Below are 18,617 nucleotides of genomic sequence, written 5' to 3' on the forward strand. Positions count from 1 at the left end.
GCCTCTTCATAGGCAATCTGTGCGTGACATATAAAGCCATGTCAAACCCTCACTTAATGGCCATGCTACACCTCAGAATATCCAGATCCCATCAGCATACATGCTGGAACGACTTGAACCTCAGGAGTGATTTGCATAGGACATGCTGGAGGGGCACATTCACAACTCTGGAGGCTTCCTTCATTCTTGAATATTATCCCAATAGAGGTTAGGCAGACTGACTCAGTGACTGTCTTCAAGAGTGATATTAATGACTGGATGTGACATCGTAGGGTTACCCTGGGTATCACTTATGTGTCACTGTGAAACAGAGGCACAGTATACTAACCTTGGAAAAGGGCATAGCAAGACAGATTTACAATGCATGTTGAAAGCCACACACATTCTGCATAGGGGGATACATGCCCTGGGAAGACATCCCTGTATGAACCTATGGACCTATGTATCTTGTTCACCATTGGCCCTAAGTGCTGTTAATCACCAATGCAATCTCAATACTATGGTAGCATGTGCAATGGTCAGTTGTCAGTCACCTCTATGGTACAGTTGTGGGATATGTGTGTCATGTAGTACTGTCACAGCTGCCACATGTACACAGTCAACCCTATCCCCTGCCCATGGATGTACAACACATGTATGAGATGGAAACACATGGCTGAACTGTGGACTAAGCACTCTGAACCCAGTACTGGCATAACCTGTCTGGTGGCATGAAATACTACAGTGACAGCAATACCAATCTGATGTGGACCTACACGGACAGCAATACAAGCATGGAAACACACCAGGTCAGTTGTGGAGCCTAAGGATAGCATCCTGCATGACTGGCAGACATCTCTGCAGCTGGCACACAGGCATACATTAGGCCTGCACACAGCACTCATAACACATAGCACACAAATCCTGTGTGTCAAACAGGCACAGTCTGTACAGCTATACAACACTACTGCCGCAGTTGAGTTAGGTACCCGTATTGTCCAGTACAGTGAGAACATGCTCACCAGGCTGGACAATGTGTAGGTCATAGTGATATGCTCATGGAGCACTGTGGTCCACCACATAACACAAACATACAGGTCAGTCAGATGCATGGACACATATGACTCAGTCATTGTCCATGCCACCACAGCTGATGTGGGATGTCCCTCACTGGGATACATGATAGGGAACATGGAAGGGATCACTGAGCAAGTGACACAGGCTGGTAGACCCCTGACCTTGGTTGGCATCAGACCCTCACCAGGGATTCTGACATATTACTGAATGCTAATGAATTAGTGTAGCTACGACACCCTGGCTGAATGGTTCTTAGCATGCTGTCACTGCATTGCTGTGGAGTAACGTCTTACCACTCCCACAACAGGTGAAAACATGCAGCACCTGTACATCAGCAACATGTAGACTATATGCCCCAGACCAGGTGTGTATCCCTCACTACTAGGCTGATAGCATCTACATCTCACACTGTATATACACATCCCACATGCAGCACCTGCACAGAAGACCACAGTCATAATGTTACCCTGTGCAAATACCATGTATTCACATGTGTCAGGCATCGCACATGGTAACTATTGAAGGTCACAGGTACATATGTGTATTTGACACACACATACATCATGTGTGCATTGCCATAACTGGTTTCATCAATGTCATGCATTATTGTGAGGGACAACCCACACACATGGGCATTCTGTGTGGGCAAAACACACGTGGCATGTCTGTACTCAAAAGCCATACATAATTGTGATATCGTTTAGAAAGGGGTATGTGCATCCTGTAGTGTGTTTTCCCAGTTGCCAAAAGGGGAATTTCAGTCATACATACTTACCCCCCCCTGCGCACACACTTGCTGGATCCAAACCCCTACCTAACTATGTTATGACACTAGAGACAGACGCATTAGCGCAGCGCGCTATTCGCATTACTGGGAGATTTCCTTTCCCCTGATATACTTATAGGGTGCTGACATCATCAGAGTTTAGAAAGTGGAATGAGCATCCTGTGGTGTGTTTTCCCAGTTGCCAAAAGGGATGTCCTTTTCATACACACTTACCCCTCTTCACACACACTTGCTGGATTCAAACCCCTACCTAATTATGTTATGACACGAGAGACGGATGCATTAGCACAGCGCGCTATTTGCATTACTGAGAGATTTTCTTTCCCCTGATATACTTATAGGGTGCTGACATCATCAGAGTTTAGAAAGTGGAATGAGCATCCTGTGGTGTGTTTTCCCAGTTACCAAAAGGGATGTCCTTTTCATACACACTTACACCCCTTCACACACACTTGCCACAGGCTGGATTTAAACCCCTATCTAACTATGTTATGACACTAGAGACAGACACATTAGCACAGCGTGCTATTTGCATTACTGGGAGATTTCTTTTCCCCTGATATACTTATAGGGTGCTGACATCATCAGAGTTTAGAAAGTGGAATGAGCATCCTGTGGTGTGTTTTCCCAGTTACCAAAAGGAGTGTCCTTTTCATACACACTTACAAACTCACTTACCCCCCTTTTACACACACTTGCCACTTGGTGGATTCAAACCCCTACCTAACTATGTTATAGCACTCAAGATGGACGCATTAGTACAGTGCGCTATTCGCATTACTGGGAGATTTCCTTTCCCCTGATATACTTATAGGGTGCTGACATCATCAGAGTTTAGAAAGTGGAATGAGCATCCTGTGGTGTGTTACCAAAAGGGATGTCCTTTTCATACACACTTACTTACCCCCCTTTACACGCACTTCTCACTTGCTGGATTCAAACCCCTACCTAACTATGTTATGACACTAGAGACGGACGCATTAACACAGCACGCTATTCGCATTACTGGGAGATTTCTTTTCACATGATATACTTATAGGGTGCTGACATCATCAGAGTTTAGAAAGTGGAATGAGCATCCTGTGGTGTGTTTTCCTAGTTGCCAAAAGGGATGTTCCTTTCATACACACTTACACCCCTTCACACACACTTGCTGGATTCAGACTCCTACCTAACTATGTTATGACACTTGAGACGGACGCATTAGCGGAGCGCACTATTCGGATTATTGAGAGATTCCTTTTCTCCCGATATACTTATAGGGTGCTTACATGATCAGTGTCTAGAAAGGGGAATGAGCATCCTCTGGTGTGTTTTCACAGTTGCTAGGAGTAACATTTGGACCAAGTGTGTGAGCATGCCCAGTTCAGCCTTCCCATGGCATGTTGTGTGAAAGATGTCTCAAGTGTGTGAGCATGCCCAGTGTGGGCTTTCCATATGTTGAACTCTGCAGCCCATCACATTTGTGGATGAGTGTGACCTTCAACAAATACCTCCAGTTTATGGTTGTGTGTTCTGTGCCATGTTGTGTAGTTACTGTCCAAATGCTTTTTGTGTGAACACAAAAGGGAGTATACTGTGCCTGCAGGTTTTGCATGGGATTCTTTGCACACAATTGTCAACATCCATTCATACTGACCTAACACTGTAGTACTGTGTAGTGTAGTGGTTCAGTACTTTCACCGTGGTGGTCAGTATCCTGGGCTTTAGTCCTATCACTGCTTTACATTTCCATAGTGTGCACATCAGCCTGGTTAGGATCCAGTTGTGCACATCTGCACAAAGGCGGTGCCTCTACAGACCATGGTAATTACTGCCCCATAAGCTTAACAAGTCTAGTCTGCAAAGCTATGGAGAGGATCATAATTGAGCTCATAAACAAAGATATAGGGGACATGCAGACATTGTACCCATCCCATTTTGGCTTGGTCAAGGGCAGATCATGCGTTTTGTACTGGGTTGACATCTTCAAAACGGTCACTTAGGCCATTGTTGGGGAAAGGCAGTCCATACAGCCTACCTTGGCCTTGCAAACACTTTCAACACAATACCCCACTCAGGTATTGTGGAAAACCCTAACAACTGAAATGTAAACCCATATGTCACAAGATGGGTTGCAAACTGGCTAAAGGACGGGACCCACAGGGTTAGAGTTGCTGGCACTATGTTAGACTCCAGGCTGGTCACAGGTGGTGTCACACAGGGCTCAGTCCTTGGCCCCTATTGTTTGTCATGTACTTCCCAGAAGTACAGGCCAACATGGGAGGACTTTGGCTGACAATGTTTGCAGATGACTGCACACTGGGCACCATAGTGGACAGTGCATCAGACACGGATATCCTTCAGAAGGGACTCACAGTAACTGATAGCTGGTGCCAGAGCCATGGCCTGAAGTCAAAGTGCACAACATGTGTAGACATACCCTTCAGGAAAGGCAAGGTAACCCCAAGCTACCATATAGGTGGCAATCCTCTAAGCACAGAGGAGGTTATCATGGACCTGGGGACCCAGGTTGACAGTCGCCGTTCTTCTGACACTCACGTTGCTAAAGTGGCTAGAAAGACCTTCTATATTGCCCACCTGATCAGGATGGGATTCACATCCAGATCTAGTGGGTCATTGTTCCCCTGTACTCTTCACTTATCAGACCGGTGATCAAGTAGAATGCCCTATTCTAGATGTATCTCACCCAGCATCTGCAGCAATTGGAGACACCCTGAATGTCCCCCACCTAAAGGATCAAGGAACCCCAACAGCTGTCATATGCTGCCAGATTGAAGACACTCCCACTCTATTCTCTCACATACCGTCTGCTTAGAGGTGACATGTGCCTGACATGCAAGGCCATGTCCAAACAGGGATTAATGGACATGCTCCACCTCAGAATCGGCAGATCCACCTTAACCACTAGTGCAAGTGACTTACACCTTAGCAGGGATGTACGTTGGACATGTTTGAGGGATGGAGTTATCACCGGAGACTCCATATGCTGTGGAATACAATCCCGGTCCATGTGAGGCAGAGCACCTTGCTGGCTGTGTTCAAGAGGTATCTTGACCTGTGGATGGAAAGTCATACGTTTAACCCGGGGATCGTCACTGTGTCACTGCTGGAGAGAGGCATGACAAAATAATGGGCACAGTACTGTTTCCGTATAAGGGGTGGTGTACACCAACAAACTCTGTGCTAGGCTTATACCTGCCTTAGGGAAGATAGCCTAGTATAAACCTATGTACTTATGAACCTATCTGACCATGTTTCATTATGTTCAGATGTGAACTACTTACAACAGCCTCATCCAACATCAGTAGTGTATTCCACAACATGGGTGTACATTGGCAAACACTACCAGTGTGCCCCACGCCATTTCTAATGCTAGTCGGACAGTGTGTTTGTCCGTCAACACATTGTAAGTGTAGTTTGCCATGACATATGTCTTGTTTAGTATACTGTGCCTCTGTCTACCTGTGACATAACATTGATACCCAGGGTAAACCTCCCATCTCCCATCCACTCATTAGGATTCCTGTTGAGGGGAATCAACAAGTGTCTCTACATACAACCTGTACTGGTAGTGTACTCATGCGTGGGGGTGGCTTCTGTGTTATGGATAATGCAGTACAGCCTGTCCTATGTATGTCAGTGCTGGGGTTCAGGTCCCTCATGTGCATAGCTACCTGCCATTCAGATTGTACAAGGTGCAGCATGTGCATTGATTCCAGCTTGGACATGGCTTTCTACATCAGGCACAGCTTGCATCTGGGTGGACAGCATGGCAGTGTGTGGAGCTGCACTCTGTTTAATCAGGCGACACATTACATGTGTTCCAGCTCTTTCATACTCCTGGTGAGGTACTGTTGTGGACTTTACAGGTGCTGGATGTGTCTGCATGAGGTAAACCCACAGGGGCTGTTGTGGTCATTTCTAATGCTGATGAAAGATAACTGCAGAACCACGATGACCTCCCCTTAGCTACATGTCAGAAAGCATGGACCATGCAATCACAAATAAAACAGGACCCTCTCCACAAAGGGGAAGTGGCCTGTCTGGTGGACCCCAGCCATAAACAAACTGTATGACAGATGAGGGTTACTAATGCAAGACAGAGCTACATCTCCAAAAGGGAAGACAGCTGTGATCAGCACTAGTAGAAAGCTACATTATCTCATAAAGACATGCAAGGTCAACTTGGGGACATAAATCACCAAAGACAATGAAGGTAACCACACTGCTTTCTTCAGTTATGTCAGACACCTGGTTGGGAACCCTCAGATATGCTCAGAGTCGGTACACAACAACATATATTCCAGTGACCTGACAGATATTGGCAACATTCCGGTGGACAGCTTCAGTGTGATTTATCCCCTCCCTCACCCCCAAAAGAAGATAGTTATCACTGCTGTATGTAACCTCACTGTCATCTTGGATGTCCATGTGAGAGCCGCACTCAGCAAAGACAAGTACACAGCATCAATGGGACCTGCTGGTATCCCCGGTTGCATGCTATGTGAACTCCAGAAGGAGCTGGACCCGTATATACAACTGCTATTTAACCTTAGTCTTGCTACAGGATATGTACCTGAACACTGGCATACAGCAACAGTGGTCCCACTCCACAAAGGAGAGGCCTTCACAGACCATGGCAACTACCACCACACAAGCTTAACCAGCCTTGTCTGCAAAGCTATGGGAAGAGTCATTATGGAGCTCTTACACAGACACATTGCTGACCTACGGACCCTTGTTCCCACCCAGTTCAGCTTTGTACAGGGCAGATCCTGCCTTTTGCACCTAGTTGACTACTATGAAACTGTCAGTAGGGCCATCGATGAGGGCTACACAGTCCACACAGCCTACCTGCACTTGGCTAAGGCCTGTGACACAATACCCCACTCAGGCATCATAGCCAAGCTCAACAGCTGACATATAACAGCATATGTCACAGGATAGGTTGCAAAATGGCTAAGAAACAGAACCCATAAAGTCAACATTGCAGGTGCCTTGTCAGATTCGAAGCCAGTCACAGGTGGTGTCCCACAAGGATGTGTCCTGGGACCCCTCTTAATTGGTATTTACTTTTCAGATGTGAAAGCAAACATAGGGGGGTTGTGGCTGACAAAGTTTGCAGATGACTGCAACCTAGGCACCATAGTGCATACATCACCTGGCACACACATCCTACAGAATGCCGTCACAAAGGCGGATAGCTGGTGCCAGACGCATGGCCTGAAACTGAATGCAACTGATGTGTATTCATCCCCTTTGGGAGGAACAAAGTACCCACAGATCAATACATACACAGCAACCCACTTGAGCACAGAAAACAAATCAGACACCTGGGGACACATGTAGATAGTGACATCTCTTTTGACACCCCTGTTACCAAAGTGGTTAGGAAGACTTTCTATCTTGCCCACCTTATCATGGAGGGTTTTCCATCAAGATCATAGGAGGTCATTGTTCCACTATCCTTCTCCCTTATCAGGCCCATGATTGAATACAAAGCCCCATATGGTATGTACCTCACCCAGCACTTGCAACAGCTGGAGAGACCCCAAAAGTACCTACCATGAAGATCAGGGTTCTTCAACACATGTCATATGCTTCCAGAATAGAGGAAATCCAGCTTTATTCTGTGTCATACCGCATACTTACAGGTGACCTATGCCTGACATACAGAACCATGTCCAATCAGGATTTGGTGGACATGCTCCACTGCAAGCAATCCAAATCCACCAGAGCCATGAGAGCTGAGGATTTGAACCTCAGCACATACATGTATAGGACATGCTGGAGGGACAGAGTCATAACTCAGAGGCATCTCACACTCTAGCAGAGTATCCCAGTTCATGTTTGACAGAGTCCCTCACTGACTCTCTTCAGGAGACATCTGGACAACTGCATATGAGACAGAGGCACAGACTAGACAGAGGCACAGCCATGTTATTCAATTACGTAAGGGGGTCATAATGTGTCACTACTAAGTCAGAGGCACAATATTCGGAATCTATTCTGTACACTTATTACCACTATAAGGGGTGGCAATAGCCACATCACTATGGCTAGGCTTACACATGCACGAGGGCAGATAGCCTAGTAGTAAACTATGACACTATGAAACAATGGTGTATGTGTAGGTATTGTCAGTCAAGCACTATGATGTGGTTTGGGGGGCTTGATATCTCCCTGTATTCCAACATTGTTTTGTCTATTCCTTCTAGCATGTCTAGGGATCAGTTGCTAGTGTCCTCTCCTGCTCAGCTGGTGAACCTGGGAATATTGAGGCAATGTTACACTTGCCTCATGTACACTGACAACCCTCTCCTTCTCCCATAAAACACACATACATGTGAGAGATGCAACTATATAGCCAAAGTGGAGGCTGAGCTCTCTCAACATAGGACTAGCAAGACCAGGGAGAAGGTGAAGGTAACCACACACATCACAAATCCAGTCTCACATGGCACTATCACAACGTAAGATCATACACATAGACACACAGAGACATACTGGAGGCTCTCATCAGAATTCTACCAAACGGCAGTGGCTACCACAGCAGACACTCACACAACTGCCTCCACAGGGCACAGCACATGCAACACATTGACCACAGAGTCGGTGTGCCAAACAGTCACAGCCCTTAAGGCCGAACACACTGCCAGACACACCTGTCATAGGTGACTCCATAGTCAGACACACTGACGTCCCGCTCACCAGATCGGGTACCGAGGAGGTCACAGTAAGCTGCCTATCGGGCACTGGAATCCACCACATAATGCAAGCACTCAGGTCACTCAACTGCAAGTACAAGTCTGACCCAGTCATTATCCATGCTGGTGTGAACGACCTGAGATGTACCTCCCTGGACTACATGGAAAGAGACATAGAAGATCCCTCTGATTATGTAGGCCAGGCAGGTATGACCCTGACCTTGAGCAGTATCCTACCTTCACCAAGTATGATGCCACATAAACAGAGACAAGATGATCAGCTGTAATAATTTGCTTAAACTATGGTGTCATTCAAAGGGGGTCCAATGTCTGTCTGCCTGGGATGACATGCTGGACAGGCCACACTGATTTGCAAGGGACGGCTTGCACCTGTCACCCCTGGCTTCGGATTTCGCTGATGCTCTTGCCACCCCCATTGTGCCTTTTTTATGCAAGATTCAGATTCTACACCTACCATCCTAGAACACAGTAAAGGAAGGACACTAAGGGTAATGTTGCTCAATGCCAGAGGTCTCAACCTCAAGCTGCACACACTCTATGCCCTTCTCAGTATGTAGCACATTGATGTCTGTGCTGTGCCTGAAACCTGGTTCACAGCTTCTGACAGCACCCCGGCACTATCGGGTGTTACCTCATATCATGCGTTCCGGCACCAGAATCCGGACAACACCAAGAAAGGAGGGTGGGTGTCCATATTCATCAAGGACACCCTCACCTCATGGTTGGTGGCAACACACGATGCATCGGAGACCATCCAGGTGCCAGTGACCGTAGGCAAGACTGCTCTGCAGTTTGTAGCATGTTACATGCCACCCTCTCAAACTCAGGTACCTCACACAGCTGTCCTGCAAACACTGAAGGGGATAAATGTATCTCCAAACACCATCCTACTGGGTGATTCCAACTATCCACATATAGACTGGGATCACTAATCAAGCCACAACACTCTAACACAAAGGTTCCATGAGTTCATACACTCAAATGCCATTGAACAACTGGTCCCAATCCCCACAAGTGGAGGCAACATACTAGAACTCATCATCACGAACATGGGGTCACACTGTTCAACACCAGAAGTATACCCATCATTGGTGAGATCAGATCATGGACTAATCTCAGTGGGAGTCCACATCCCACCCACACCCCAGATAGAAAAACAAACAGTGACGACCTTCTCAAATGCTGACTTCACATTTCTAAGGACTGGTGTGGTCTCTTTCAAGGCCCCCAAGCCAGCGGACACCATTACCCAAGCCACTGTATCACTTACACATGCCTTCTACCAGCACCTCCAGGACTGCATGGATCAGGCAATCCCAAACAAAACAAAGACTCTTTGTACCACAGACAAGCATCCAGTCTGGTGGACCCTAGCCATAAACAAGCTCTACAACACAAGGAAGGAGCTACTACGAGATAGAGTGAAATCCGTAGAAGGGAGGACACCCCTGCTCATTGTGAGTACAACACTGGGTTCCCCCATACAATCATCCGAGGCGAGTTTTGAGAGTAAACCCACTCAGGACTCAAGGGACAATCATGAGGCCTTTTTTACCTATGTTTGAAACCTGGGAGGGAACTCCCAGATATGCTCAGAATTAGTTCGGAATGATGTAAATATCACTGAACCTATAGACATTGCCAACATACTGGCTGACAGATTCAGTGCAGATTTCCCCCTCCCCAACTGGAGGGTATCTACACCAGAGGATTGTAGCCCCCCAAACATCTCCAATGCTGGGGTGGGAACTGCTCTATCCAAGGCAGAAAACACTTTATCCATGGGACCAGATGGTGTCCCCAGTTGTGTGCTCCATGAACTCAATGATTAATTATACCCGCAGTTAGGGCAGCTGTTTAATCTTAGCCTCACCTCAGGATATGTGCCCAAGGAGTGGCATACGGCAATGGTGGACCCACTTCACAAAGGAGGTGCCTCCACAAACCCTGGAAACTACCATCCCATCAGCTTGACAAGCCTGTTCTGCTAAGCTATGGAGAGGATCATAATGGGAATTATAAATGAAGACATAGGGGACTTGCAGACATTGGATCCAATCCAGTTTGGCTTTGTCAAGGGCAGATCATGCCTTTAAAACTTGGTTGACTTTTTCAAGACAGTCACCCAGGCCATTGACATGGGCAAGGCAGTCCACACAGCCTACCTTGACCTGGCAAAGGCTTTCGACACAATACCCCACTCAGGTATCATTGAAAACATCACCAGCTTAATTGTGTACCCATACATCACAGCATGGGTTGCAAACTGGCTAAGTGACAGAACACACAGGGTCAAAGTTGCTGGTGCCATGTCACACTCCAGAGCTGTCACAAGTGGTGTCCCACAGGGCTCAGTCCTGGGAACACATTTGTTCAGCATCTACTTTTCAGAAGTACGAGCAAACCCAGTAGGATTATGGCTGACAAGGTTTGAAGATGACTGCAAACTGGGAAGCATAGTTGGAAACCCATCTGACACAGACATCCTTCAGAAGGGTCTCATAGACACAGATAACTGGTGCCAGAGCCATGGCCTTACGTTAAACGCTAAACAATGCATAGTCATACCCTTCGGGAACAACCGGGTTACCCCTAGCTCCCATCTAGGTGGCAATCCTCTAAGCACAGAAGAGGTTATCAGGGTCCTGGGCACCCAGGTTGACAGTAATATTTCGTTTGACACTCACATTGCCAGAGTAGGCCTGGGGCAGTTCCTGCTATTAGGACAGAGGTGTGACCTGGTAGTGTCAGGGTGCTGATGTGGGCTTTGACCCTGTTTTCTATTACAGCACTGATATCTACATTCTCTATACTGTGTGCGTTTACACTGCATGCATTTATACTTCTGGCATTGGGTAGCATTACATCTAGGTTACTATCGCTTGTGGTACCTATGAGGTAGGTTTGTGTTTTTTGTGGTTTATGATTGGTGTGGGTGGATGTTAGTCAGGTCCTCAGGTGTGCATATGGTACATTGTATTACATTACTTAACACATGGCATTCATGCCTCAGGTGGTGCTGCAGGGCTGCCTCTGTCGGATGCACATACTACACTCCCTGTACATGTTTGGAAGCAGGTTGTGTCATGTTAGGCATCCCTGTTACTATATGAGTGAGTCAGAGCGGGTATCATTCCCAGTGTTCCTACTGACCAAGTGTATGTGCTATGCGTTGCCTCTTTGCCAAGGACAGGGCATACTGGGCATGCCTCCTTCTGCCTACTGGGACAAGGTCAGGTTGTTCCTCCTCCGAGTCACCCTCTGCCTGTGGTGGCCTTGGCAATGGTGGGGGGATGTTAGGCCCAGCCCTCTGCTGGTCCTGCTGCAGCTGTTTCCGCAGGATCATATTATGTAGCATAGCACATATCATGACCATTTGGGTACATGTAGTTGGTGTGTACTGCAAGGCTCCACCAGATGTGTCCAGACACTGGAACCATGACTTGAGCAGCCCAAACACACGCTCTATGACATTACGTGTTTGTGCGTGTGCCTCATTATGGCGTTCCTGTTCAGGTGTGTGTGCATTTCTGATGGGTGTCATCAGCCACGGCTCAAGTGCATAACCTGCATCCCCCACTATGTGTCCGTGTGGGAAGTCCCCACTGGCAAATGATTGGTACAGCTGCGTCAGATGCCAGATGTGGGAATCGTGGTAGCTCCCAGGGCAGCCAGCACACACATTCATTATTATGCCCTGGGCATCACACATGACCTGGCAGTTGATGGAGGGGTATCCCTTGCGGTTAATGTAGACTCTACCCCACTCACCAGCTGGTGCTTTGATGCATACATGCATGCAGTCTATTGCACCCAGCACCTCAGGGTATCCCGCTATTTGCTGGAAGAGACGCATATTGCTGGCCACAACCTCACGGTCATTAGGGACATGTATATGATCACCGACATGTGCTGACATGGCATCCAGGAACTGGTGCAGTACCCTGGAGGCTGATGCCTGTGATATCCCCATCATATCACCAGTTGGTCTCTGGAAGGTACCTGTTGCTAGTATTCTTAGGCCAACACATACCTTGGTTTCCACTGGGATGGGTTCCCCTCTGTTGGTTCTGTGTGTGAGATGTGGCCTGCACAGCTCAACAATCTTCTGCAGAAGGTCTCTGTCCACTCTGTAGCTCTACTATCTCCAGCTCATGTAACCCATGGTAGGTGACCCTGGGCCTGTATACTCTTCTCCTTCTCCTCACTCTGGGTTGTCTGTCAGCATCTGCATTGACACCACCCTCAGCAATTCGCCTTTGCCTGATTATAACAGCTATGGCAGCCCCTAGCATTTCTGCTCTGAGTTCAGCTTTTTCAGTTTTCAATTCTGATAGCTTACTTTCTTGCAGTATCTCTTGTGAGAAACACCCTGCACTGCTCTTTGTAGTGTTTTAAGTGCTGGGTTGGGCTTCTAGTCTGCCTGCATAATTGCCTGCTTCCAATTGTTTCCAAAAATTAACTGCAGCAGTATCCTCTGGCAGTTTCCATGTAATTTAGTTGTTTCCTGTTTCCTCTCTGTTTCCTGAGGGGGAGCAATGTGCACACCAGCTTAAACACGCTCACAGTCACTTAAACGCGCGCACACATCCCTACACGGTGTTACACGCGCGCACACATCCTTACACGGTGTGAACTGGGCTGATTCATGTTAACACGCGCGCACACTGGCTTCCACACGTGCACGCCCGCGCAAACCATTGTACACGGTTTGCAACACGCTCCCACATGTTGTACCTGCCTTACACGCGCGCATGCACGTATATCAAGAAACTTTGAGTGTAGGGATAGCGTAAACCTTCAGTTTCTTGACTTTCCTAGTGTTCTGTTGGGACACACCTCCCTCCCTGAAGTCTGTCTGTCATCTTTCACCTTACATTGCCCTCCAATCTGGTACATTTGTATCTATCCTTCCCCCCCATGATGTCACCTACCTCTTACTCTGTTCCTCCCCTTCTCTAACTCTTACACTACTCAGAAAGTGCTCATTACCTATGTGGCAGTGTGATTCAGTATTGTAACCCTCATTTACATAGGATTGCCTAGTAATGACTAGTTACATGTCTTACACGTAGCTTCCCCCCCTTGACAACCACTAAACGGAGGCCATATTGTATTTGTTCTGCAAGTCCCTCCATTGACATTCCATGTAATACATAAATTCCACAATTGTGGGCTTATAAGCTTCGGTTTTTAGTTTTAGGTAGCGCACCCCGTTTGCGCTGCAGTTAAACCTCAAAATCCCGTGGAAAAAAAAAAGTTATATTACATATTTTTGCAACACTTTTTCATGCCAATGGCCACATATTTGGCCATTGGCATGCTTAATGACACAAATGCACCCTTTATTTGGAACTGACATAGCTCCGTTTTTGATTTTGCAGAAATGTATTCAGTTGTCAGCTGAGTACATTTCTGCAGCTATCACGTCCGTTACACAGACTGGTTTCTGCTTCGTGGATCGCTCAGATACTTCATTTGCATATCTTTCAGTTGCAAATGAGGTATTGAGCATTTCCACGCCCAGTCCGTGTAAGAGACGTGTTAGCTGTCTCTTACACAGAGATTTGGGCTGTTCCTGAATCGGGAGGCTTACACGGAGGCTTACACTACTCTTGAACTCCGTGTAAGCCTTCCTGAATCTGGCCCTTTGTTTTTTATGGATGGGGTGTCTGTTCCATGGCAGTTGTATCCTGTTCAAGATATACCTGTCCCTCCAAACTGTTCTGTTGATGCTGCAGAAGAGGTTTAGATCCCTATACCGCATATTTCTGATGTCACTTGACTTGCTGATGTTCAATGAATCCTTGAATAATGGGACAGTTAATGCCTTGTAAGCCAGACATAAGTCACTTCTTAGTAGTCTGTAGGATACTGAGTAGGATGACAGAGCTTTGAGTCGATCCACGTATTACATGTTGTTTAGGCTTTGTATCCTGTTAGTAAGGGCCGCTGTGGTGCAGTTGTTAGCGTTATCGCCTCACAGCAAGAGGATCTCCCTTTCGATTCTCGGCTGGAGCACCTTCTGTGTGGAGTCTGCATGTCCTCCTTGCAGTTGTATGACGATTAAAGACATGCAGGTAGGTGCGTGAATGAATGGGTATGCGTTCTTTGAATGTTGGTTGTCGGGCTGGCAACTTGGCACCATAAAATCCACTGCTAATCATTAGCGGACCGGAGTTCTGCTCTGGTGACCCCTAACCGGGAAAGGCCAAAAGACCATCATCCTTTTAGTAAGATATATCTGTGGGCATTCCAGCTGCTGCAAATGTCTGGACAGATACATGCCAAAGGAAGCGTTATATTCAGTGACTGACTTAATGAGAACTGAGTAATGGGAGACAATGACAAGTAGACACAATCTCTTTCTTTATAAGCTGTGCAATATAGAACGACTTTCTTACAATGAACAAGTTGGTCAAATGTTTGGTCACTAACCACATATGTTCCCAAATCCTGAATAACTGGGCCAGCTCTTAGAGGTGTCACCTTCAGATGTCTCTTACAAACTGACAATGTTTCTACTGTATTTATTTATATATTTATATTGATTGTGTCTGTAATTCTGTCATTCTACTTTTAGTATTCTGACCTTCACGGTCTAAACATAATTTAAGTATATCTTAAATTATGCAGTTAAAATGTTATTGTTTTTTAGGAGGAAATGTCTGCCTATAAATCCACCTGTCACTCTTTTGAGTCAGAGTAATTAGATGACACTTTGCTACTGAAGTCTGACAACTGCAAATATGAAGCTAATAACTCTGAATAGGTTCAATAAACTGTATTTATTTATTTATTTATTGTTTGTTTGTTTGATAAGACTGAGATTATTAACAGATAGAACAGCAAAAGTCCTAAAACAGACTTGTTGAATCCAATTATTGAATGTTTAAATCTAAGCAGTCAAGACTTTTGATGAGGCCTTTGTCACATTCTGATAAAAGCAAATTGACAGCTTTAGATCTGCTCTGTTTTAAATGTGGGGAAAGAGGTTATATAGCTAGATTGTGTGCTAATAAAGGCAATGTGGTTATGCATGTAAAAACTGTAACTGGTGAACGGCATAGCACTTATTTATTTATTTATTGATTTATATTTGTTGACAGGGAGTTTCCGACTGGATGTAGGTCCATTTTCAGTGGAGGTCCGGGGAGAAAAGCTCCACAGTTAAAATAAACAGACAGTAGTTACATTGGATTACATAGCGATTAGCAATTTACATAGCAATTACTTGCAACATATTTACAGATGAAGAACATAGTACATCAGTAGACAACAAGAAGCTTTACCTGTAAAGTACATAACAGACATTAACAAATGTTACAATAAGAAGTTCCTGCTGTATAATAAGTACTGGCTTATGAGCATCTGAGCTTGCTATAATCAAGGTAGTTAGTGGAGTGGAAAGAAAGGTAGTGGTTGGATGGGGTGGTTGATATTAGAGTGGGAGTTGCAAGGGCATAGCCAGCATGTTTTTAGGTACGCTTTTAGTAAAGTTTTGAAGTGGGTGCATGATGGTACAGAGGTAATTGTGGGTGGGAGGGAGTTCCATAATTTGGCTATGGCGCAAGAGAATAGTGCTTCACCAGAAGAGTTATTGGCTTTAGTGATCTGCAAGTGATTTTTATTGCTGGATCTCAGTGGTCTGGTGGTGCGATAGGGTTGGAGTAGATTCTGGAGGGATGGGACATTTAGTGGATGGTTTACTAGTTTGTTGGCGAGTGAAAGTTGATACCATTGAAGGAGGTGAGGGAGTTTAAGCCAGCCCAGTTCAGCAAGTGAGAGACAGTGGTGACTAAGGTAGTATGCCCGTGTGGCGAATTTGGCGATTTTGTTGTAGCAGGTCTCTAGCTTGTTTAGATCGCATTGCCTTAGGTTGGTATATATTGGAGAGGCATAAAGTAGGGTGAAGATAAGCTGGGAATTTGCTACTGAAATCTTTGCTGCTTTGGTGAGAAGTTGCTTATTTTTGTATAACTAATGATGCTGATCCTTTGGAATGTGATAATTTCTCTGTCAGATATTGACAATTGCACTTCTGCAAAGTCAATTAAGGGCCTTAATTGATAATAGGGAGCTGCAAAAACTACTATAGTTAGACAGTATGGTTCTAATTCCAAAGACAACAGTATGCCAGTAAAAAGAAGGCGTTACTATCAAGAAACTGAAGTAGTCTGCATTCATGGAGGGAGAAAAGAGTAGCCAATTGATCAAGAAGAAATAAACTGTGATTAGAAAAATAGTTCATTCTGTTGCTTTACTTCTTAATTTAACAACCGTACGATAATTGGAAAAGCTTTACCTTACATTAAGTATTTATGAAATCAATGGGAAGAAAATAATCTTTTTGAAAGACCTCTGTATCATTGTCATAAAGGGAACCCAGGAGTGAATAATCCTAAAAATACACCTTTGCACAACACATAAATAGTGGGGAACAGCCACCAAATGCATTCATAAGACTCATAAGACTACATAAGTCCAACAGAGATCAAAGTGTACTAAGCCATACCATTGAAAAATGGATAAAGAGAAGAACAAAAAACAACAAACTCAACAGCTTTTCCTCAGTTGTAAAGGTAACTGATAACCAGAAAGAACCACTAAATCTAAAACTCCTACCAGACCTTCATTATTACAAACATCGAAAAGGAGCATTTTATTTTATATATATATATATATATATATATATATATATATATATATATATCTATATATATATATATATATATATATATGTGTGTGTGTGTATATATATATATATATATATATATATATATATATATATATATATGTGTGTGTGTGTGTGTGTGTGTGTGTGTGTGTGTGTGTGTGTGTGATATGCATGTGTGTATGTATATATATATATATATATATATATATATATATATATATATATATATATATATATATATATATATATATATATATATATATATATATATATATATATATATAATTCATACATTTGTCTCTCTGACCCTAATTTTTACAGCTATACCTTGTACCTTTATGGCTTTCTAACTTTCAGACATAGATAAAGTTTTATTTATTTGTCTGACATTTGAAGAAGTAACCCTGATAAAAAAACTCAGAATTGTGTACTGTTGGTCTGTCTTTCCTGCTAAACGTAAGTAAAATGAATGTGCTGAGTGCAGGTTTTAGGCCCTTACATTCAACTTAATTGTGGTGTAGTGTGGTTTTGCCCACTCCACTCTCCCTCACTTCGCTTGGGCTCGCTTTGCTCAGGCTCGCTTCACTCCTCTCCTACCCCCGAATCCCACACACCCCAAGTATACTCAAATTTATACTTTCACCTTTTTGTCTGGTCACTTCCACAGCCCCCTCCCACCACCATAACTTGTGCTCTCTCCCTTTCACTCCTCCCACCTTGTCTCCAATCTTCCTCTTTTCCCCGCCCACCTTGGGCTACTTGCTCTCTGACTTGCCTCTCTCATACTTAACTCTTTCACTCCCTAGCACGCCTGCTATCTCTTAACATACTCACTATTTCCACCCCCTCAATACTGTTCCTTCCCTCACACTGCCTATCTCTAGCCACCACCCTTCCCTAATATATTTCTTTATATTTTTCCCTATAACTCTTTTCCTCCTTTTTCCATCACACATGCTGTCCTTACAGCTATTTCTCCAACTTCTAATCTCACTAGCCCTAAGCACTTCCTACCACACTGAGCTCCATATCTTCCCCTCTTCCCCCTCCTTTCCCTTTGCCAGACCTCTTCTAACATATAACCAAGCTCCACTGACTATTGCCCCCTCTCTTTTCTGTCTCTCCCCCTTTCAATGTCGTAAATTTAAACTAATGACCTACCCTGCTCTTTCTCCTAAGCCCAAACTCAAGTACCCCATTCCCCTTACTGACCACCATCAATTTCCAATTCTTGTCTTTGCTCTTCTGGTTTCTGGTGATACCCATCCTAATCCTGATCCCTCTTCTCTCTCCACTACCCCTCCACCTTCATCTGCTGTCCACTCAAAGACATCCTCAAATATCTCCAGCCTCAAACATCTCTCTA

Source organism: Protopterus annectens, chromosome 8.part0 (assembly GCF_019279795.1).
Source record: "Protopterus annectens isolate FY-2018-M chromosome 8.part0, PAN1.0, whole genome shotgun sequence".
NCBI lineage: Eukaryota > Metazoa > Chordata > Ceratodontiformes > Protopteridae > Protopterus > Protopterus annectens.